This window comes from Mycteria americana, unplaced genomic scaffold (genome assembly GCF_035582795.1).
Source record: "Mycteria americana isolate JAX WOST 10 ecotype Jacksonville Zoo and Gardens unplaced genomic scaffold, USCA_MyAme_1.0 Scaffold_29, whole genome shotgun sequence".
Taxonomy (NCBI): Eukaryota; Metazoa; Chordata; class Aves; order Ciconiiformes; family Ciconiidae; genus Mycteria; species Mycteria americana.
The window spans coordinates 3,265,340-3,290,085 of NW_027445621.1; positions in this window are offsets into that span (position 1 = coordinate 3,265,340).

The window sequence follows — 24,746 nt, forward strand, 5'->3', positions numbered from 1 at the left end:
AATTTGGCAGCCGGGCTCTGCCAGAGTCACATAGGCATTGTTGCATCATAACCAACCAAGGCATTTGCAGAGCATGAATGTCTGTGCGGCAGCGAATGCAGTTCCAAGGGACAGTGAAAACCAGGTAGACCTTTCAGTGCTGGCAGCTTTCGTGTGGGCGCAATCGCTGGACGTTTCGAATTTGGCAGCCGGGCTCTGCCAGAGTCACATAGGCATTGTTGCATCATAACCAACCAAAGCTCTTGCGGAGCGCGAATGTCTGTGCGGCAGCGAATGCAGTTCCAAGGGACAGTGAAAACCAGGTAGACCTTTCAGTGCTGGCAGCTTTCGTGTGGGCGCAATCGCTGGACGTTGAGAATTTGGCAGCCGGGCTCTGCCAGAGTCACATAGGCATTGTTGCATCATAACCAACCAAGGCTTTTGCAGAGCGCGAATGTCTGTGCGGCAGCGAATGCAGTTCCAAGGGACAGTGAAAACCAGGTAGACCTTTCAGTGCTGGCAGCTTTCGTGTGGGCGCAATCGCTGGACGTTGAGAATTTGGCAGCCGGGCTCTGCCAGAGTCACATAGGCATTGTTGCATCATAACCAACCAAGGCATTTTCAGAGCGCGAATGTCTGTGCGGCAGCGAATGCAGTTCCAAGGGACAGTGAAAACCCAGTATACCTTTCAGTGCTGGCAGCTTTCGTGTGGGCGCAATCGCTGGACGTTGAGAATTTGGCAGCCGGGCTCTGCGACAGTCACATAGGCATTGTTGCATCATAACCAACCAAGGCATTTGCAGAGCGCGAATGTCTGTGCGGCAGCGAATGCAGTTCCAAGGGACAGTGAAAACCCGGTAGAGCTTTCAGTGCTGGCAGCTTTCGTGTGGGCGCAATCGCTGGACGTTTCGAATTTGGCAGCCGGGCTCTGCCAGAGTCACATAGGCATTGTTGCATCATAACCAACCAAGGCATTTGCAGAGCACGAATGTCTGTGCGGCAGCGAATGCAGTTCCAAGGGACAGTGAAAACCAGGTAGACCTTTCAGTGCTGGCAGCTTTCGTGTGGGCGCAATCGCTGGACGTTTCGAATTTGGCAGCCGGGCTCTGCCAGAGTCACATAGGCATTGTTGCATCATAACCAACCAGGGCATTTGCAGAGCACGAATGTCTGTGCGGCAGCGAATGGAGTTCCAAGGGACAGTGAAAACCAGGTAGACCTTTCAGTGCTGGCAGTATTCGTGTAGGCGCAATCGCTGGACGTTGAGAATTTGGCAGCCGGGCTCTGCCAGAGTCACATAGGCATTGTTGCATCATAACCAACCAAGGCTTTTGCAGAGCGCGAATGTTTGTGCGGCAGCGAATGCAGTACCAAGGGACAGTGAAAACCCAGTATACCTTTCAGTGCTGGCAGCTTTCGTGTGGGCGCAATCGCTGGACGTTTCGAATTTGGCAGCCGGGCTCTGCGACAGTCACGTAGGCATTGTTGCATCATAACCAACCAAGGCATTTGCAGAGCACGAATGTCTGTGCGGCAGCGAATGCAGTTCCAAGGGACAGTAAAAACCAGGTAGAGCTTTCAGTGCTGGCAGCTTTCGTGTGGGCGCAATCGCTGGACGTTTCGAATTTGGCAGCCGGGCTCTGCCAGAGTCACATAGGCATTGTTGCATCATAACCAACCAAGGCATTTGCAGAGCACGAATGTCTCTGCGGCAGCGAATGCAGTTCCAAGGGACAGTGAAAACCAGGTAGACCTTTCAGTGCTGGCAGCTTTCGTGTGGGCGCAATCGCTGGACGTTGAGAATTTGGCAGCCGGGCTCTGCGACAGTCACATAGGCATTGTTGCATCATAACCAACCAAGGCATTTGCAGAACACGAATGTCTGTGCGGCAGCGAATGCAGTTCCAAGGGACAGTGAAAACCAGGTAGAGCTTGCAGTGCTGGCAGCTTTCGTGTGGGTGCAATCGCTGGACGTTTCGAATTTTGCAGCCGGGCTCTGCGACAGTCACGTAGGCATTGTTGCATCATAACCAACCAAGGCATTTGCAGAGCGCGAATGTCTGTGCGGCAGCAAATGCAGTTCCAAGGGACAGTGAAAACCAGGTAGAGCTTGCAGTGCTGGCAGCTTTCGTGTGGGCGCAATCGCTGGACGTTTCAAATTTGGCAGCCCGGCTCTGCGACAGTCACATAGGCATTGTTGCATCATAACCAACCAAGGCATTTGCAGAGCACGAATGTCTGTGCGGCAGCGAATGCAGTTCCAAGGGACAGTGAAAACCAGGTAGACCTCTCAGTGCTGGCAGCTTTCGTGTGGGCGCAATCGCTGGACGTTGAGAATTTGGCAGCCGAGCTCTGCCAGAGTCACATAGGCATTGTTGCATCATAATCAACCAAGGCTTTTGCAGAGCGCGAATGTCTGTGCGGCAGCGAATGCAGTTCCAAGGGACAGTGAAAACCAGGTAGACCTTTCAGTGCTGGCAGCTTTCGTGTGGGCGCAATCGCTGGACGTTTCGAATTTGGCAGCCGGGCTCTGCCAGAGTCACATAGACATTGTTGCATCATAACCAACCAAGGCATTTGCAGAGCACGAATGTCTGTGCGGCAGCGAATGCAGTTCCAAGGGACAGTGAAAACCAGGTAGACCTTTCAGTGCTGGCAGTATTCGTGTGGGCGCAATCGCTGGACGTTTCGAATTTGGCAGCCGGGCTCTGCGATAGTCACATAGGCATTGTTACATCATAACCAACCAAAGCTCTTGCGGACCGCGAATGTCTGTGCGGCAGCGAATGCAGTTCCAAGGGACAGTGAAAACCAGGTAGACCTCTCAGTGCTGGCAGCTTTCGTGTGGGCGCAATCGCTGGACGTTGAGAATTTGGCAGCCGAGCTCTGCCAGAGTCACATAGGCATTGTTGCATCATAATCAACCAAGGCTTTTGCAGAGCGCGAATGTCTGTGCGGCAGCGAATGCAGTTCCAAGGGACAGTGAAAACCAGGTAGACCTTTCAGTGCTGGCAGCTTTCGTGTGGGCGCAATCGCTGGACGTTTCGAATTTGGCAGCCGGGCTCTGCCAGAGTCACATAGGCATTGTTGCATCATAACCAACCAAGGCATTTGCAGAGCACGAATGTCTGTGCGGCAGCGAATGCAGTTCCAAGGGACAGTGAAAACCAGGTAGACCTTTCAGTGCTGGCAGTATTCGTGTGGGCGCAATCGCTGGACGTTTCGAATTTGGCAGCCGGGCTCTGCGATAGTCACATAGGCATTGTTACATCATAACCAACCAAAGCTCTTGCGGACCGCGAATGTCTGTGCGGCAGCGAATGCAGTTCCAAGGGACAGTGAAAACCCGGTAGACCTTTCAGTGCTTGCAGTATTCGTGTGGGCGCAATCGCTGGACGTTGAGAATTTGGCAGCCGGGCTCTGCCAGAGTCACATAGGCATTGTTGCATCATAACCAACCAAGGCTTTTGCAGAGCGCGAATGTCTGTGCGGCAGCGAATGCAGTTCCAAGGGACAGTGAAAACCAGGTAGAGCTTGCAGTGCTGGCAGCTTTCGTGTGGGCGCAATCGCTGGACGTTGAGAATTTGGCAGCCGGGCTCTGCCAGAGTCACATAGGCATTGTTGCATCATAACCAACCAAGGCATTTTCAGAGCGCGAATGTCTGTGCGGCAGCGAATGCAGTTCCAAGGGACAGTGAAAACCAGGTAGAGCTTTCAGTGCTGGCAGCTTTCGTGTGGGCGCAATCGCTGGACGTTTCGAATTTGGCAGCCGGGCTCTGCCAGAGTCACATAGGCATTGTTGCATCATAACCAACCAAGGCATTTTCAGAGCGCGAATGTCTGTGCGGCAGCGAATGCAGTTCCAAGGGACAGTGAAAACCAGGTAGACCTCTCAGTGCTGGCAGCTTTCGTGTGGGCGCAATCGCTGGACGTTGAGAATTTGGCAGCCGGGCTCTGCGACAGTCACATAGGCATTGTTGCATCATAACCAACCAAGGCATTTGCAGAGCACGAATGTCTGTGCGGCAGCGAATGCAGTTCCAAGGGACAGTGAAAACCAGGTAGAGCTTTCAGTGCTGGCAGCTTTCGTGTGGGCGCAATCGCTGGACGTTTCGAATTTGGCAGCCGGGCTCTGCCAGAGTCACATAGGCATTGTTACATCATAACCAACCAGGGCATTTGCAGAGCGCGAATGTCTGTGCGGCAGCGAATGGAGTTCCAAGGGACAGTGAAAACCAGGTAGACCTCTCAGTGCTGGCAGCTTTCGTGTGGGCGCAATCGCTGGACGTTGAGAATTTGGCAGCCGGCTCTGCCAGAGTCACATAGGCATAGTTGCATCATAACCAACCAAGGCTTTTGCAGAGCGCGAATGTTTGTGCGGCAGCGAATGCAGTACCAAGGGACAGTGAAAACCCAGTATACCTTTCAGTGCTGGCAGCTTTCGTGTGGGCGCAATCGCTGGACGTTTCGAATTTGGCAGCCGGGCTCTGCGACAGTCACATAGGCATTGTTGCATCATAACCAACCAAGGCATTTGCAGAGCACGAATGTCTGTGCGGCAGCGAATGCAGTTCCAAGGGACAGTAAAAACCAGGTAGAGCTTTCAGTGCTGGCAGCTTTCGTGTGGGCGCAATCGCTGGACGTTGAGAATTTGGCAGCCGGGCTCTGCCAGAGTCACATAGGCATTGTTGCATCATAACCAACCAAGGCATTTGCAGAGCACGAATGTCTGTGCGGCAGCGAATGCAGTTCCAAGGGACAGTGAAAACCAGGTAGACCTTTCAGTGCTGGCAGCTTTCGTGTGGGCGCAATCGCTGGACGTTGAGAATTTGGCAGCCGGGCTCTGCGACAGTCACATAGGCATTGTTGCATCATAACCAACCAAGGCATTTGCAGAACACGAATGTCTGTGCGGCAGCGAATGCAGTTCCAAGGGACAGTGAAAACCAGGTAGAGCTTGCAGTGCTGGCAGCTTTCGTGTGGGTGCAATCGCTGGACGTTTCGAATTTTGCAGCCGGGCTCTGCGACAGTCACGTAGGCATTGTTGCATCATAACCAACCAAGGCATTTTCAGAGCGCGAATGTCTGTGCGGCAGCAAATGCAGTTCCAAGGGACAGTGAAAACCAGGTAGAGCTTGCAGTGCTGGCAGCTTTCGTGTGGGCGCAATCGCTGGACGTTTCAAATTTGGCAGCCCGGCTCTGCGACAGTCACATAGGCATTGTTGCATCATAACCAACCAAGGCATTTGCAGAGCACGAATGTCTGTGCGGCAGCGAATGCAGTTCCAAGGGACAGTGAAAACCAGGTAGACCTCTCAGTGCTGGCAGCTTTCGTGTGGGCGCAATCGCTGGACGTTGAGAATTTGGCAGCCGGGCTCTGCCAGAGTCAAATAGGCATTGTTGCATCATAACCAACCAAGGCTTTTGCAGAGCGCGAATGTCTGTGCGGCAGCGAATGCAGTTCCAAGGGACAGTGAAAACCAGGTAGACCTTTCAGTGCTGGCAGCTTTCGTGTGGGCGCAATCGCTGGACGTTTCGAATTTGGCAGCCGGGCTCTGCCAGAGTCACATAGGCATTGTTGCATCATAACCAACCAAGGCATTTGCAGAGCACGAATGTCTGTGCGGCAGCGAATGCAGTTCCAAGGGACAGTGAAAACCAGGTAGACCTTTCAGTGCTGGCAGTATTCGTGTGGGCGCAATCGCTGGACGTTTCGAATTTGGCAGCCGGGCTCTGCGATAGTCACATAGGTATTGTTACATCATAACCAACCAAAGCTCTTGCGGACCGCGAATGTCTGTGCGGCAGCGAATGCAGTTCCAAGGGACAGTGAAAACCCGGTAGACCTTTCAGTGCTTGCAGTATTCGTGTGGGCGCAATCGCTGGACGTTGAGAATTTGGCAGCCGGGCTCTGCCAGAGTCACATAGGCATTGTTGCATCATAACCAACCAAGGCTTTTGCAGAGCGCGAATGTCTGTGCGGCAGCGAATGCAGTTCCAAGGGACAGTGAAAACCAGGTAGAGCTTGCAGTGCTGGCAGCTTTCGTGTGGGCGCAATCGCTGGACGTTGAGAATTTGGCAGCCGGGCTCTGCCAGAGTCACATAGGCATTGTTGCATCATAACCAACCAAGGCATTTTCAGAGCGCGAATGTCTGTGCGGCAGCGAATGCAGTTCCAAGGGACAGTGAAAACCAGGTAGAGCTTTCAGTGCTGGCAGCTTTCGTGTGGGCGCAATCGCTGGACGTTTCAAATTTGGCAGCCGGGCTCTGCCAGAGTCACATAGGCATTGTTACATCATAACCAACCAGGGCATTTGCAGAGCGCGAATGTCTGTGCGGCAGCGAATGGAGTTCCAAGGGACAGTGAAAACCAGGTAGACCTTTCAGTGCTGGCAGTATTCGTGTGGGCGCAATCGCTGGACGTTGAGAATTTGGCAGCCGGGCTCTGCCAGAGTCACATAGGCATTGTTGCATCATAACCAACCAAGGCTTTTGCAGAGCGCGAATGTCTGTGCGGCAGCGAATGCAGTTCCAAGGGACAGTAAAAACCAGGTAGAGCTTTCAGTGCTGGCAGCTTTCGTGTGGGCGCAATCGCTGGACGTTTCGAATTTGGCAGCCGGGCTCTGCCAGAGTCACATAGGCATTGTTGCATCATAACCAACCAAGGCATTTGCAGAGCACGAATGTCTGTGCGGCAGCGAATGCAGTTCCAAGGGACAGTGAAAACCAGGTAGACCTTTCAGTGCTGGCAGCTTTCGTGTGGGCGCAATCGCTGGACGTTGAGAATTTGGCAGCCGGGCTCTGCGACAGTCACGTAGGCATTGTTGCATCATAACCAAACAAGGCATTTGCAGAGCACGAATGTCTGTGCAGCAGCGAATGCAGTTCCAAGGGACAGTGAAAACCAGGTAGAGCTTGCAGTGCTGGCAGCTTTCGTGTGGGCGCAATCGCTGGACGTTGAGAATTTGGCAGCCGGGCTCTGGCAGAGTCACATAGGCATTGTTGCATCATAACCAACCAAGGCATTTTCAGAGCGCGAATGTCTGTGCGGCAGCGAATGCAGTTCCAAGGGACAGTGAAAACCAGGTAGAGCTTGCAGTGCTGGCAGCTTTCGTGTGGGCGCAATCGCTGGACGTTTCAAATTTGGCAGCCCGGCTCTGCGACAGTCACATAGGCATTGTTGCATCATAACCAACCAAGGCATTTGCAGAGCACGAATGTCTGTGCGGCAGCGAATGCAGTTCCAAGGGACAGTGAAAACCAGGTAGACCTCTCAGTGCTGGCAGCTTTCGTGTGGGCGCAATCGCTGGACTTTGAGAATTTGGCAGCCGGGCTCTGCCAGAGTCACATAGGCATTGTTGCATCATAACCAACCAAGGCATTTTCAGAGCGCGAATGTCTGTGCGGCAGCGAATGCAGTTCCAAGGGACAGTGAAAACCAGGTAGACCTTACAGTGCTGGCAGCTTTCGTGTGGGCGCAATCGCTGGACGTTTCGAATTTGGCAGCCGGGCTCTGCCAGAGTCACATAGGCATTGTTGCATCATAACCAACCAAGGCATTTGCAGAGCATGAATGTCTGTGCGGCAGCGAATGCAGTTCCAAGGGACAGTGAAAACCAGGTAGACCTTTCAGTGCTGGCAGCTTTCGTGTGGGCGCAATCGCTGGACGTTTCGAATTTGGCAGCCGGGCTCTGCCAGAGTCACATAGGCATTGTTGCATCATAACCAACCAAAGCTCTTGCGGAGCGCGAATGTCTGTGCGGCAGCGAATGCAGTTCCAAGGGACAGTGAAAACCAGGTAGACCTTTCAGTGCTGGCAGCTTTCGTGTGGGCGCAATCGCTGGACGTTGAGAATGTGGCAGCCGGGCTCTGCCAGAGTCACATAGGCATTGTTGCATCATAACCAACCAAGGCTTTTGCAGAGCGCGAATGTCTGTGCGGCAGCGAATGCAGTTCCAAGGGACAGTGAAAACCAGGTAGACCTTTCAGTGCTGGCAGCTTTCGTGTGGGCGCAATCGCTGGACGTTGAGAATTTGGCAGCCGGGCTCTGCCAGAGTCACATAGGCATTGTTGCATCATAACCAACCAAGGCATTTTCAGAGCGCGAATGTCTGTGCGGCAGCGAATGCAGTTCCAAGGGACAGTGAAAACCAGGTAGACCTTTCAGTGCTGGCAGCTTTCGTGTGGGCGCAATCGCTGGACGTTGAGAATTTGGCAGCCGGGCTCTGCGACAGTCACATAGGCATTGTTGCATCATAACCAACCAAGGCATTTGCAGAGCGCGAATGTCTGTGCGGCAGCGAATGCAGTTCCAAGGGACAGTGAAAACCCGGTAGACCTTTCAGTGCTGGCAGCTTTCGTGTGGGCGCAATCGCTGGACGTTTCGAATTTGGCAGCCGGGCTCTGCCAGAGTCACATAGGCATTGTTGCATCATAACCAACCAAGGCATTTGCAGAGCACGAATGTCTGTGCGGCAGCGAATGCAGTTCCAAGGGACAGTGAAAACCAGGTAGAGCTTTCAGTGCTGGCAGCTTTCGTGTGGGCGCAATCGCTGGACGTTTCGAATTTGGCAGCCGGGCTCTGCCAGAGTCACATAGGCATTGTTACATCATAACCAACCAGGGCATTTGCAGAGCACGAATGTCTGTGCGGCAGCGAATGGAGTTCCAAGGGACAGTGAAAACCAGGTAGACCTTTCAGTGCTGGCAGTATTCGTGTAGGCGCAATCGCTGGACGTTGAGAATTTGGCAGCCGGGCTCTGCCAGAGTCACATAGGCATTGTTGCATCATAACCAACCAAGGCTTTTGCAGAGCGCGAATGTTTGTGCGGCAGCGAATGCAGTACCAAGGGACAGTGAAAACCCAGTATACCTTTCAGTGCTGGCAGCTTTCGTGTGGGCGCAATCGCTGGACGTTTCGAATTTGGCAGCCGGGCTCTGCGACAGTCACGTAGGCATTGTTGCATCATAACCAACCAAGGCATTTGCAGAGCACGAATGTCTGTGCGGCAGCGAATGCAGTTCCAAGGGACAGTAAAAACCAGGTAGAGCTTTCAGTGCTGGCAGCTTTCGTGTGGGCGCAATCGCTGGACGTTTCGAATTTGGCAGCCGGGCTCTGCCAGAGTCACATAGGCATTGTTGCATCATAACCAACCAAGGCATTTGCAGAGCACGAATGTCTGTGCGGCAGCGAATGCAGTTCCAAGGGACAGTGAAAACCAGGTAGACCTTTCAGTGCTGGCAGCTTTCGTGTGGGCGCAATCGCTGGACGTTGAGAATTTGGCAGCCGGGCTCTGCGACAGTCACATAGGCATTGTTGCATCATAACCAACCAAGGCATTTGCAGAACACGAATGTCTGTGCGGCAGCGAATGCAGTTCCAAGGGACAGTGAAAACCAGGTAGAGCTTGCAGTGCTGGCAGCTTTCGTGTGGGTGCAATCGCTGGACGTTTCGAATTTTGCAGCCGGGCTCTGCGACAGTCACGTAGGCATTGTTGCATCATAACCAACCAAGGCATTTGCAGAGCGCGAATGTCTGTGCGGCAGCAAATGCAGTTCCAAGGGACAGTGAAAACCAGGTAGAGCTTGCAGTGCTGGCAGCTTTCGTGTGGGCGCAATCGCTGGACGTTGAGAATTTGGCAGCCCGGCTCTGCGACAGTCACATAGGCATTGTTGCATCATAACCAACCAAGGCATTTGCAGAGCACGAATGTCTGTGCGGCAGCGAATGCAGTTCCAAGGGACAGTGAAAACCAGGTAGACCTCTCAGTGCTGGCAGCTTTCGTGTGGGCGCAATCGCTGGACGTTGAGAATTTGTCAGCCGAGCTCTGCCAGAGTCACATAGGCATTGTTGCATCATAATCAACCAAGGCTTTTGCAGAGCGCGAATGTCTGTGCGGCAGCGAATGCAGTTCCAAGGGACAGTGAAAACCAGGTAGACCTTTCAGTGCTGGCAGCTTTCGTGTGGGCGCAATCGCTGGACGTTTCGAATTTGGCAGCCGGGCTCTGCCAGAGTCACATAGGCATTGTTGCATCATAACCAACCAAGGCATTTGCAGAGCACGAATGTCTGTGCGGCAGCGAATGCAGTTCCAAGGGACAGTGAAAACCAGGTAGACCTTTCAGTGCTGGCAGTATTCGTGTGGGCGCAATCGCTGGACGTTTCGAATTTGGCAGCCGGGCTCTGCGATAGTCACATAGGCATTGTTACATCATAACCAACCAAAGCTCTTGCGGACCGCGAATGTCTGTGCGGCAGCGAATGCAGTTCCAAGGGACAGTGAAAACCAGGTAGACCTTTCAGTGCTGGCAGTATTCGTGTGGGCGCAATCGCTGGACGTTGAGAATTTGGCAGCCGGGCTCTGCGACAGTCACATAGGCATTGTTGCATCATAACCAACCAAGGCATTTGCAGAACACGAATGTCTGTGCGGCAGCGAATGCAGTTCCAAGGGACAGTGAAAACCAGGTAGAGCTTGCAGTGCTGGCAGCTTTCGTGTGGGTGCAATCGCTGGACGTTTCGAATTTTGCAGCCGGGCTCTGCGACAGTCACGTAGGCATTGTTGCATCATAACCAACCAAGGCATTTTCAGAGCGCGAATGCCTGTGCGGCAGCAAATGCAGTTCCAAGGGACAGTGAAAACCAGGTAGAGCTTGCAGTGCTGGCAGCTTTCGTGTGGGCGCAATCGCTGGACGTTTCAAATTTGGCAGCCCGGCTCTGCGACAGTCACATAGGCATTGTTGCATCATAACCAACCAAGGCATTTGCAGAGCACGAATGTCTGTGCGGCAGCGAATGCAGTTCCAAGGGACAGTGAAAACCAGGTAGACCTCTCAGTGCTGGCAGCTTTCGTGTGGGCGCAATCGCTGGACGTTGAGAATTTGGCAGCCGGGCTCTGCCAGAGTCAAATAGGCATTGTTGCATCATAACCAACCAAGGCTTTTGCAGAGCGCGAATGTCTGTGCGGCAGCGAATGCAGTTCCAAGGGACAGTGAAAACCAGGTAGACCTTTCAGTGCTGGCAGCTTTCGTGTGGGCGCAATCGCTGGACGTTTCGAATTTGGCAGCCGGGCTCTGCCAGAGTCACATAGGCATTGTTGCATCATAACCAACCAAGGCATTTGCAGAGCACGAATGTCTGTGCGGCAGCGAATGCAGTTCCAAGGGACAGTGAAAACCAGGTAGACCTTTCAGTGCTGGCAGTATTCGTGTGGGCGCAATCGCTGGACGTTTCGAATTTGGCAGCCGGGCTCTGCGATAGTCACATAGGCATTGTTACATCATAACCAACCAAAGCTCTTGCGGACCGCGAATGTCTGTGCGGCAGCGAATGCAGTTCCAAGGGACAGTGAAAACCAGGTAGACCTCTCAGTGCTGGCAGCTTTCGTGTGGGCGCAATCGCTGGACGTTGAGAATTTGGCAGCCGAGCTCTGCCAGAGTCACATAGGCATTGTTGCATCATAATCAACCAAGGCTTTTGCAGAGCGCGAATGTCTGTGCGGCAGCGAATGCAGTTCCAAGGGACAGTGAAAACCAGGTAGAGCTTGCAGTGCTGGCAGCTTTCGTGTGGGCGCAATCGCTGGACGTTGAGAATTTGGCAGCCGGGCTCTGCCAGAGTCACATAGGCATTGTTGCATCATAACCAACCAAGGCATTTGCAGAGCACGAATGTCTGTGCGGCAGCGAATGCAGTTCCAAGGGACAGTGAAAACCAGGTAGACCTTTCAGTGCTGGCAGTATTCGTGTGGGCGCAATCGCTGGACGTTTCGAATTTGGCAGCCGGGCTCTGCGATAGTCACATAGGCATTGTTACATCATAACCAACCAAAGCTCTTGCGGACCGCGAATGTCTGTGCGGCAGCGAATGCAGTTCCAAGGGACAGTGAAAACCAGGTAGACCTTTCAGTGCTGGCAGTATTCGTGTGGGCGCAATCGCTGGACGTTGAGAATTTGGCAGCCGGGCTCTGCGACAGTCACATAGGCATTGTTGCATCATAACCAACCAAGGCATTTGCAGAACACGAATGTCTGTGCGGCAGCGAATGCAGTTCCAAGGGACAGTGAAAACCAGGTAGAGCTTGCAGTGCTGGCAGCTTTCGTGTGGGTGCAATCGCTGGACGTTTCGAATTTTGCAGCCGGGCTCTGCGACAGTCACGTAGGCATTGTTGCATCATAACCAACCAAGGCATTTTCAGAGCGCGAATGTCTGTGCGGCAGCAAATGCAGTTCCAAGGGACAGTGAAAACCAGGTAGAGCTTGCAGTGCTGGCAGCTTTCGTGTGGGCGCAATCGCTGGACGTTTCAAATTTGGCAGCCCGGCTCTGCGACAGTCACATAGGCATTGTTGCATCATAACCAACCAAGGCATTTGCAGAGCACGAATGTCTGTGCGGCAGCGAATGCAGTTCCAAGGGACAGTGAAAACCAGGTAGACCTCTCAGTGCTGGCAGCTTTCGTGTGGGCGCAATCGCTGGACGTTGAGAATTTGGCAGCCGGGCTCTGCCAGAGTCAAATAGGCATTGTTGCATCATAACCAACCAAGGCTTTTGCAGAGCGCGAATGTCTGTGCGGCAGCGAATGCAGTTCCAAGGGACAGTGAAAACCAGGTAGACCTTTCAGTGCTGGCAGCTTTCGTGTGGGCGCAATCGCTGGACGTTTCGAATTTGGCAGCCGGGCTCTGCCAGAGTCACATAGGCATTGTTGCATCATAACCAACCAAGGCATTTGCAGAGCACGAATGTCTGTGCGGCAGCGAATGCAGTTCCAAGGGACAGTGAAAACCAGGTAGACCTTTCAGTGCTGGCAGTATTCGTGTGGGCGCAATCGCTGGACGTTTCGAATTTGGCAGCCGGGCTCTGCGATAGTCACATAGGCATTGTTACATCATAACCAACCAAAGCTCTTGCGGACCGCGAATGTCTGTGCGGCAGCGAATGCAGTTCCAAGGGACAGTGAAAACCCGGTAGACCTTTCAGTGCTTGCAGTATTCGTGTGGGCGCAATCGCTGGACGTTGAGAATTTGGCAGCCGGGCTCTGCCAGAGTCACATAGGCATTGTTGCATCATAACCAACCAAGGCTTTTGCAGAGCGCGAATGTCTGTGCGGCAGCGAATGCAGTTCCAAGGGACAGTGAAAACCAGGTAGAGCTTGCAGTGCTGGCAGCTTTCGTGTGGGCGCAATCGCTGGACGTTGAGAATTTGGCAGCCGGGCTCTGCCAGAGTCACATAGGCATTGTTGCATCATAACCAACCAAGGCATTTTCAGAGCGCGAATGTCTGTGCGGCAGCGAATGCAGTTCCAAGGGACAGTGTAAACCAGGTAGAGCTTTCAGTGCTGGCAGCTTTCGTGTGGGCGCAATCGCTGGACGTTTCGAATTTGGCAGCCGGGCTCTGCCAGAGTCACATAGGCATTGTTACATCATAACCAACCAGGGCATTTGCAGAGCACGAATGTCTGTGCGGCAGCGAATGGAGTTCCAAGGGACAGTGAAAACCAGGTAGACCTTTCAGTGCTGGCAGTATTCGTGTAGGCGCAATCGCTGGACGTTGAGAATTTGGCAGCCGGGCTCTGCCAGAGTCACATAGGCATTGTTGCATCATAACCAACCAAGGCTTTTGCAGAGCGCGAATGTTTGTGCGGCAGCGAATGCAGTACCAAGGGACAGTGAAAACCCAGTATACCTTTCAGTGCTGGCAGCTTTCGTGTGGGCGCAATCGCTGGACGTTTCGAATTTGGCAGCCGGGCTCTGCGACAGTCACGTAGGCATTGTTGCATCATAACCAACCAAGGCATTTGCAGAGCACGAATGTCTGTGCGGCAGCGAATGCAGTTCCAAGGGACAGTAAAAACCAGGTAGAGCTTTCAGTGCTGGCAGCTTTCGTGTGGGCGCAATCGCTGCACGTTGAGAATTTGGCAGCCGGGCTCTGCCAGAGTCACATAGGCATTGTTGCATCATAACCAACCAAGGCATTTGCAGAGCACGAATGTCTGTGCGGCAGCGAATGCAGTTCCAAGGGACAGTGAAAACCAGGTAGACCTTTCAGTGCTGGCAGCTTTCGTGTGGGCGCAATCGCTGGACGTTGAGAATTTGGCAGCCGGGCTCTGCGACAGTCACATAGGCATTGTTGCATCATAACCAACCAAGGCATTTGCAGAACACGAATGTCTGTGCGGCAGCGAATGCAGTTCCAAGGGACAGTGAAAATCAGGTAGAGCTTGCAGTGCTGGCAGCTTTCGTGTGGGTGCAATCGCTGGACGTTTCGAATTTTGCAGCCGGGCTCTGCGACAGTCACGTAGGCATTGTTGCATCATAACCAACCAAGGCATTTGCAGAGCGCGAATGTCTGTGCGGCAGCGAATGCAGTTCCAAGGGACAGTGAAAACCAGGTAGAGCTTGCAGTGCTGGCAGCTTTCGTGTGGGCGCAATCGCTGGACGTTTCAAATTTGGCAGCCCGGCTCTGCGACAGTCACATAGGCATTGTTGCATCATAACCAACCAAGGCATTTGCAGAGCACGAATGTCTGTGCGGCAGCGAATGCAGTTCCAAGGGACAGTGAAAACCAGGTAGACCTCTCAGTGCTGGCAGCTTTCGTGTGGGCGCAATCGCTGGACGTTGAGAATTTGGCAGCCGGGCTCTGCCAGAGTCACATAGGCATTGTTGCATCATAACCAACCAAGGCTTTTGCAGAGCGCGAATGTCTGTGCGGCAGCGAATGCAGTTCCAAGGGACAGTGAAAACCAGGTAGACCTTTCAGTGCTGGCAGCTTTCGTGTGGGCGCAATCGCTGGACGTTTCGAATTTGGCAGCCGGGCTCTGCCAGAGTCACATAGGCATTGTTGCATCATAACCAACCAAGGCATTTGCAGAGCACGAATGTCTGTGCGGCAGCGAATGCAGTTCCAAGGGACAGTGAAAACCAGGTAGACCTTTCAGTGCTGGCAGTATTCGTGTGGGCGCAATCGCTGGACGTTTCGAATTTGGCAGCCGGGCTCTGCGATAGTCACATAGGCATTGTTACATCATAACCAACCAAAGCTCTTGCGGACCGCGAATGTCTGTGCGGCAGCGAATGCAGTTCCAAGGGACAGTGAAAACCAGGTAGACCTTTCAGTGCTGGCAGCTTTCGTGTGGGCGCAATCGCTGGACGTTGAGAATTTGGCAGCCGGGCTCTGCGACAGTCACATAGGCATTGTTGCATCATAACCAACCAAGGCATTTGCAGAACACGAATGTCTGTGCGGCAGCGAATGCAGTTCCAAGGGACAGTGAAAACCAGGTAGACCTTTCAGTGCTGGCAGCTTTCGTGTGGGCGCAATCGCTGGACGTTGAGAATTTGGCAGCCGGGCTCTGCCAGAGTCACATAGGCATTGTTGCATCATAACCAACCAAGGCATTTTCAGAGCGCGAATGTCTGTGCGGCAGCGAATGCAGTTCCAAGGGACAGTGAAAACCAGGTAGAGCTTTCAGTGCTGGCAGCTTTCGTGTGGGCGCAATCGCTGGACGTTGAGAATTTGGCAGCCGGGCTCTGCGACAGTCACATAGGCATTGTTGCATCATAACCAACCAAGGCATTTGCAGAGCGCGAATGTCTGTGCGGCAGCAAATGCAGTTCCAAGGGACAGTGAAAACCCGGTAGACCTTTCAGTGCTGGCAGCTTTCGTGTGGGCGCAATCGCTGGACGTTTCGAATTTGGCAGCCGGGCTCTGCCAGAGTCACATAGGCATTGTTGCATCATAACCAACCAAGGCATTTGCAGAGCACGAATGTCTGTGCGGCAGCGAATGCAGTTCCAAGGGACAGTGAAAACCAGGTAGAGCTTTCAGTGCTGGCAGCTTTCGTGTGGGCGCAATCGCTGGACGTTTCGAATTTGGTAGCCGGGCTCTGCCAGAGTCACATAGGCATTGTTACATCATAACCAACCAGGGCATTTGCAGAGCACGAATGTCTGTGCGGCAGCGAATGGAGTTCCAAGGGACAGTGAAAACCAGGTAGACCTTTCAGTGCTGGCAGTATTCGTGTAGGCGCAATCGCTGGACGTTTTGAATTTGGCAGCCGGGCTCTGCCAGAGTCACATAGGCATTGTTGCATCATAACCAACCAAGGCTTTTGCAGAGCGCGAATGTTTGTGCGGCAGCGAATGCAGTACCAAGGGACAGTGAAAACCCAGTATACCTTTCAGTGCTGGCAGCTTTCGTGTGGGCGCAATCGCTGGACGTTTCGAATTTGGCAGCCGGGCTCTGCGACAGTCACGTAGGCATTGTTGCATCATAACCAAGCAAGGCATTTGCAGAGCACGAATGTCTGTGCGGCAGCGAATGCAGTTCCAAGGGACAGTAAAAACCAGGCAGAGCTTTCAGTGCTGGCAGCTTTCGTGTGGGCGCAATCGCTGCACGTTGAGAATTTGGCAGCCGGGCTCTGCCAGAGTCACATAGGCATTGTTGCATCATAACCAACCAAGGCATTTGCAGAGCACGAATGTCTGTGCGGCAGCGAATGCAGTTCCAAGGGACAGTGAAAACCAGGTAGACCTTTCAGTGCTGGCAGCTTTCGTGTGGGCGCAATCGCTGGACGTTGAGAATTTGGCAGCCGGGCTCTGCGACAGTCACATAGGCATTGTTGCATCATAACCAACCAAGGCATTTGCAGAACACGAATGTCTGTGCGGCAGCGAATGCAGTTCCAAGGGACAGTGAAAACCAGGTAGAGCTTGCAGTGCTGGCAGCTTTCGTGTGGGTGCAATCGCTGGACGTTTCGAATTTTGCAGCCGGGCTCTGCGACAGTCACGTAGGCATTGTTGCATCATAACCAACCAAGGCATTTGCAGAGCGCGAATGTCTGTGCGGCAGCAAATGCAGTTCCAAGGGACAGTGAAAACCAGGTAGAGCTTGCAGTGCTGGCAGCTTTCGTGTGGGCGCAATCGCTGGACGTTTCAAATTTGGCAGCCCGGCTCTGCGACAGTCACATAGGCATTGTTGCATCATAACCAACCAAGGCATTTGCAGAGCACGAATGTCTGTGCGGCAGCGAATGCAGTTCCAAGGGACAGTGAAAACCAGGTAGACCTCTCAGTGCTGGCAGTATTCGTGTGGGCGCAATCGCTGGACGTTGAGAATTTGGCAGCCGGGCTCTGCCAGAGTCACATAGGCATTGTTGCATCATAACCAACCAAGGCATTTTCAGAGCGCGAATGTCTGTGCGGCAGCGAATGCAGTTCCAAGGGACAGTGAAAACCAGGTAGACCTTTCAGTGCTGGCAGCTTTCGTGTGGGCGCAATCGCTGGACGTTTCGAATTTGGCAGCCGGGCTCTGCCAGAGTCACATAGGCATTGTTGCATCATAACCAACCAAGGCATTTGCAGAGCATGAATGTCTGTGCGGCAGCGAATGCAGTTCCAAGGGACAGTGAAAACCAGGTAGACCTTTCAGTGCTGGCAGCTTTCGTGTGGGCGCAATCGCTGGACGTTTCGAATTTGGCAGCCGGGCTCTGCCAGAGTCACATAGGCATTGTTGCATCATAACCAACCAAAGCTCTTGCGGAGCGCGAATGTCTGTGCGGCAGCGAATGCAGTTCCAAGGGACAGTGAAAACCAGGTAGACCTTTCAGTGCTGGCAGCTTTCGTGTGCGCGCAATCGCTGGACGTTGAGAATTTGGCAGCCGGGCTCTGCCAGAGTCACATAGGCATTGTTGCATCATAACCAACCAAGGCTTTTGCAGAGCGCGAATGTCTGTGCGGCAGCGAATGCAGTTCCAAGGGACAGTGAAAACCAGGTAGACCTTTCAGTGCTGGCAGCTTTCGTGTGGGCGCAATCGCTGGACGTTGAGAATTTGGCAGCCGGGCTCTGCCAGAGTCACATAGGCATTGTTGCATCATAACCAACCAAGGCATTTTCAGAGCGCGAATGTCTGTGCGGCAGCGAATGCAGTTCCAAGGGACAGTGAAAACCAGGTAGAGCTTTCAGTGCTGGCAGCTTTCGTGTGGGCGCAATCGCTGGACGTTGAGAATTTGGCAGCCGGGCTCTGCGACAGTCACATAGGCATTGTTGCATCATAACCAACCAAGGCATTTGCAGAGCGCGAATGTCTGTGCGGCAGCGAATGCAGTTCCAAGGGACAGTGAAAACCCGGTAGACCTTTCAGTGCTGGCAGCTTTCGTGTGGGCGCAATCGCTGGACGTTTCGAATTTGGCAGCCGGGCTCTGCGACAGTCACGTAGGCATTGTTGCATCATAACCAACCAAGGCTTTTGCAGAGCGCGAATGTCTGTGCGGCAGCGAATGCAGTTCCAAGGGACAGTGAAAACCAGGTAGACCTTTCAGTGCTTGCAGTATTCGTGTGGTCGCAATCGCTGGACGTTTCGAATTTGGCAGCCGGGCTCTGCCAGAGTCACATAGGCATTGTTGCATCATAACCAACCAAGGCTTTTGCAGAGCGCGAATGTCTGTGCGGCAGCGAATGCAGTTCCAAGGGACAGTGAAAACCAGGTAGAGCTTTCAGTGCTGGCAGCTTTCGTGTGGGCGCAATCGCTGGACGTTTCGAATTTGGCAGCCGGGCTCTGCCAGAGTCACATAGGCATTGTTGCATCATAACCAACCAAGGCATTTGAAGAGCGCGAATGTCTGTGCGGCAGCGAATGCAGTTCCAAGGGACAGTGAAAACCCGGTAGACCTTTCAGTGCTGGCAGCTTTCGTGTGGGCGCAATCGCTGGACGTTTCGAATTTGGCAGCCGGGCTCTGCGACAGTCACGTAGGCATTGTTGCATCATAACCAACCAAGGCATTTGCAGAGCACGAATGTCTGTGCGGCAGCGAATGCAGTTCCAAGGGACAGTAAAAACCAGGTAGACCTTTCAGTGCTGGCAGCTTTCGTGTGGGCGCAATCGCTGGACGTTTCGAATTTGGCAGCCGGGCTCTGCCAGAGTCACATAGGCATTGTTGCATCATAACCAACCAAGGCATTTGCAGAGCACGAATGTCTGTGCGGCAGCGAATGCAGTTCCAAGGGACAGTGAAAACCAGGTAGAGCTTGCAGTGCTGGCAGCTTTCGTGTGGGCGCAATCGCTGGACGTTGAGAATTTGGCAGCCGGGCTCTGGCAGAGTCACATAGGCATTGTTGCATCATAACCAACCAAGGCATTTTCAGAGCGCGAATGTCTGTGCGGCAGCGAATGCAGTTCCAAGGGACAGTGAAAACCAGGTAGAGCTTGCAGTGCTGGCAGCTTTCGTGTGGGCGCAATCGCTGGACGTTTCAAATTTGGCAGCCCGGCTCTGCGACAGTCACATAGGCATTGTTGCATCATAACCAACCAAGGCATTTGCAGAGCACGAATGTCTGTGCGGCAGCGAATGCAGTTCCAAGGGACAGTGAAAACCAGGTAGACCTCTCAGTGCTGGCAGTATTCGTGTGGGCGCAATCGCTGGACGTTTCGAATTTGGCAGCCGGGCTCTGCCAGAGTCACATAGGCATTGTTGCATCATAACCAACCAAGGCTTTTGCAGAGCGCGAATGTCTGTGCGGCAGCGAATGCAGTTCCAAGGGACAGTGAAAACCAGGTAGACCTTTCAGTGCTGGCAGCTTTCGTGTGGGCGCAATCGCTGGACGTTGAGAATTTGGCAGCCGGGCTCTGCCAGAGTCACATAGGCATTGTTGCATCATAACCAACCAAGGCATTTTCAGAGCGCGAATGTCTGTGCGGCAGCGAATGCAGTTCCAAGGGACAGTGAAAACCAGGTAGACCTTTCAGTGCTGGCAGCTTTCGTGTGGGCGCAATCGCTGGACGTTGAGAATTTGGCAGCCGGGCTCTGCGACAGTCACATAGGCATTGTTGCATCATAACCAACCAAGGCATTTGCAGAGCACGAATGTCTGTGCGGCAGCGAATGCAGTTCCAAGGGACAGTGAAAACCAGGTAGACCTTTCAGTGCTGGCAGCTTTCGTGTGGGCGCAATCGCTGGACGTTTCGAATTTGGCAGCCGGGCTCTGCGATAGTCACATAGGCATTGTTACATCATAACCAACCAAAGCTCTTGCGGACCGCGAATGTCTGTGCGGCAGCGAATGCAGTTCCAAGGGACAGTGAAAACCAGGTAGACCTTTCAGTGCTTGCAGTATTCGTGTGGGCGCAATCGCTGGACGTTGAGAATTTGGCAGCCGGGCTCTGCCAGAGTCACATAGGCATTGTTGCATCATAACCAACCAAGGCTTTTGCAGAGCGCGAATGTCTGTGCGGCAGCGAATGCAGTTCCAAGGGACAGTGAAAACCAGGTAGAGCTTGCAGTGCTGGCAGCTTTCGTGTGGGCGCAATCGCTGGACGTTGAGAATTTGGCAGCCGGGCTCTGCCAGAGTCACATAGGCATTGTTGCATCATAACCAACCAAGGCATTTTCAGAGCGCGAATGTCTGTGCGGCAGCGAATGCAGTTCCAAGGGACAGTGAAAACCAGGTAGAGCTTGCAGTGCTGGCAGCTTTCGTGTGGGCGCAATCGCTGGACGTTTCAAATTTGGCAGCCCGGCTCTGCGACAGTCACATAGGCATTGTTGCATCATAACCAACCAAGGCATTTGCAGAGCACGAATGTCTGTGCGGCAGCGAATGCAGTTCCAAGGGACAGTGAAAACCAGGTAGACCTCTCAGTGCTGGCAGTATTCGTGTGGGCGCAATCGCTGGACGTTGAGAATTTGGCAGCCGGGCTCTGCCAGAGTCACATAGGCATTGTTGCATCATAACCAACCAAGGCTTTTGCAGAGCGCGAATGTCTGTGCGGCAGCGAATGCAGTTCCAAGGGACAGTGAAAACCAGGTAGACCTTTCAGTGCTGGCAGCTTTCGTGTGGGCGCAATCGCTGGACGTTGAGAATTTGGCAGCCGGGCTCTGCCAGAGTCACATAGGCATTGTTGCATCATAACCAACCAAGGCATTTTCAGAGCGCGAATGTCTGTGCGGCAGCGAATGCAGTTCCAAGGGACAGTGAAAACCAGGTAGACCTTTCAGTGCTGGCAGCTTTCGTGTGGGCGCAATCGCTGGACGTTGAGAATTTGGCAGCCGGGCTCTGCGACAGTCACATAGGCATTGTTGCATCATAACCAACCAAGGCATTTGCAGAGCACGAATGTCTGTGCGGCAGCGAATGCAGTTCCAAGGGACAGTGAAAACGAGGTAGACCTTTCAGTGCTGGCAGCTTTCGTGTGGGCGCAATCGCTGGACGTTTCGAATTTGGCAGCCGGGCTCTGCCAGAGTCACATAGGCATTGTTACATCATAACCAACCAGGGCATTTGCAGAGCGCGAATGTCTGTGCGGCAGCGAATGGAGTTCCAAGGGACAGTGAAAACCAGGTAGACCTCTCAGTGCTGGCAGTATTCGTGTGGGCGCAATCGCTGGACGTTGAGAATTTGGCAGCCGGGCTCTGCCAGAGTCACATAGGCATTGTTGCATCATAACCAACCAAGGCTTTTGCAGAGCGCGAATGTCTGTGCGGCAGCGAATGCAGTTCCAAGGGACAGTAAAAACCAGGTAGAGCTTTCAGTGCTGGCAGCTTTCGTGTGGGCGCAATCGCTGGACGTTTCGAATTTGGCAGCCGGGCTCTGCCAGAGTCACGTAGGCATTGTTGCATCATAACCAACCAAGGCATTTGCAGAGCACGAATGTCTGTGCAGCAGCGAATGCAGTTCCAAGGGACAGTGAAAACCAGGTAGAGCTTGCAGTGCTGGCAGCTTTCGTGTGGGCGCAATCGCTGGACGTTTCAAATTTGGCAGCCCGGCTCTGCGACAGTCACATAGGCATTGTTGCATCATAACCAACCAAGGCATTTGCAGAGCACGAATGTCTGTGCGGCAGCGAATGCAGTTCCAAGGGACAGTGAAAACCAGGTAGACCTCTCAGTGCTGGCAGTATTCGTGTGGGCGCAATCGCTGGACGTTGAGAATTTGGCAGCCGGGCTCTGCCAGAGTCACATAGGCATTGTTGCATCATAACCAACCAAGGCATTTTCAGAGCGCGAATGTCTGTGCGGCAGCGAATGCAGTTCCAAGGGACAGTGAAAACCAGGTAGACCTTTCAGTGCTGGCAGCTTTCGTGTGGGCGCAATCGCTGGACGTTTCGAATTTGGCAGCCGGGCTCTGCCAGAGTCACATAGGCATTGTTGCATCATAACCAACCAAGGCATTTGCAGAGCATGAATGTCTGTGCGGCAGCGAATGCAGTTCCAAGGGACAGTGAAAACCAGGTAGACCTTTCAGTGCTGGCAGCTTTCGTGTGGGCGCAATCGCTGGACGTTTCGAATTTGGCAGCCGGGCTCTGCCAGAGTCACATAGGCATTGTTGCATCATAACCAACCAAAGCTCTTGCGGAGCGCGAATGTCTGTGCGGCAGCGAATGCAGTTCCAAGGGACAGTGAAAACCAGGTAGACCTTTCAGTGCTGGCAGCTTTCGTGTGGGCGCAATCGCTGGACGTTGAGAATTTGGCAGCCGGGCTCTGCCAGAGTCACATAGGCATTGTTGCATCATAACCAACCAAGGCTTTTGCAGAGCGCGAATGTCTGTGCGGCAGCGAATGCAGTTCCAAGGGACAGTGAAAACCAGGTAGACCTTTCAGTGCTGGCAGCTTTCGTGTGGGCGCAATCGCTGGACGTTGAGAATTTGGCAGCCGGGCTCTGCCAGAGTCACATAGGCATTGTTGCATCATAACCAACCAAGGCATTTTCAGAGCGCGAATGTCTGTGCGGCAGCGAATGCAGTTCCAAGGGACAGTGAAAACCAGGTAGAGCTTTCAGTGCTGGCAGCTTTCGTGTGGGCGCAATCGCTGGACGTTGAGAATTTGGCAGCCGGGCTCTGCGACAGTCACATAGGCATTGTTGCATCATAACCAACCAAGGCATTTGCAGAGCGCGAATGTCTGTGCGGCAGCGAATGCAGTTCCAAGGGACAGTGAAAACCCGGTAGACCTTTCAGTGCTGGCAGCTTTCGTGTGGGCGCAATCGCTGGACGTTTCGAATTTGGCAGCCGGGCTCTGCCAGAGTCACATAGGCATTGTTGCATCATAACCAACCAAGGCTTTTGCAGAGCGCGAATGTCTGTGCGGCAGCGAATGCAGTTCCAAGGGACAGTGAAAACCAGGTAGAGCTTTCAGTGCTGGCAGCTTTCGTGTGGGCGCAATCGCTAGACGTTTCGAATTTGGCAGCCGGGCTCTGCCAGAGTCACATAGGCATTGTTGCATCATAACCAACCAAGGCATTTGAAGAGCGCGAATGACTGTGCGGCAGCGAATGCAGTTCCAAGGGACAGTGAAAACCCGGTAGACCTTTCAGTGCTGGCAGCTTTCGTGTGGGCGCAATCGCTGGACGTTTCGAATTTGGCAGCCGGGCTCTGCGACAGTCACGTAGGCATTGTTGCATCATAACCAACCAAGGCATTTGCAGAGCACGAATGTCTGTGCGGCAGCGAATGCAGTTCCAAGGGACAGTAAAAACCAGGTAGACCTTTCAGTGCTGGCAGCTTTCGTGTGGGCGCAATCGCTGGACGTTTCGAATTTGGCAGCCGGGCTCTGCCAGAGTCACATAGGCATTGTTGCATCATAACCAACCAAGGCATTTGCAGAGCACGAATGTCTGTGCGGCAGCGAATGCAGTTCCAAGGGACAGTGAAAACCAGGTAGAGCTTGCAGTGCTGGCAGCTTTCGTGTGGGTGCAATCGCTGGACGTTTCGAATTTTGCAGCCGGGCTCTGCGACAGTCACGTAGGCATTGTTGCATCATAACCAACCAAGGCATTTTCACAGCGCGAATGTCTGTGCGGCAGCGAATGCAGTTCCAAGGGACAGTGAAAACCAGGTAGAGCTTGCAGTGCTGGCAGCTTTCGTGTGGGCGCAATCGCTGGACGTTTCAAATTTGGCAGCCCGGCTCTGCGACAGTCACATAGGCATTGTTGCATCATAACCAACCAAGGCATTTGCAGAGCACGAATGTCTGTGCGGCAGCGAATGCAGTTCCAAGGGACAGTGAAAACCAGGTAGACCTCTCAGTGCTGGCAGCTTTCGTGTGGGCGCAATCGCTGGACGATGAGAATTTGGCAGCCGAGCTCTGCCAGAGTCACATAGGCATTGTTGCATCATAATCAACCAAGGCTTTTGCAGAGCGCGAATGTCTGTGCGGCAGCGAATGCAGTTCCAAGGGACAGTGAAAACCAGGTAGACCTTTCAGTGCTGGCAGCTTTCGTGTGGGCGCAATCGCTGGACGTTTCGAATTTGGCAGCCGGGCTCTGCCAGAGTCACATAGGCATTGTTGCATCATAACCAACCAAGGCATTTGCAGAGCACGAATGTCTGTGCGGCAGCGAATGCAGTTCCAAGGGACAGTGAAAACCAGGTAGACCTTTCAGTGCTGGCAGCTTTCGTGTGGGCGCAATCGCTGGACGTTTCAAATTTGGCAGCCCGGCTCTGCGACAGTCACGTAGGCATTGTTGCATCATAACCAACCAAGGCATTTGCAGAGCACGAATGTCTGTGCGGCAGCGAATGCAGTTCCAAGGGACAGTGAAAACGAGGTAGAGCTTTCAGTGCTGGCAGCTTTCGTGTGGGCGCAATCGCTGGACGTTTCGAATTTGGCAGCCGGGCTCTGCCAGAGTCACATAGGCATTGTTACATCATAACCAACCAGGGCATTTGCAGAGCGCGAATGTCTGTGCGGCAGCGAATGGAGTTCCAAGGGACAGTGAAAACCAGGTAGACCTTTCAGTGCTGGCAGTATTCGTGTGGGCGCAATCGCTGGACGTTGAGAATTT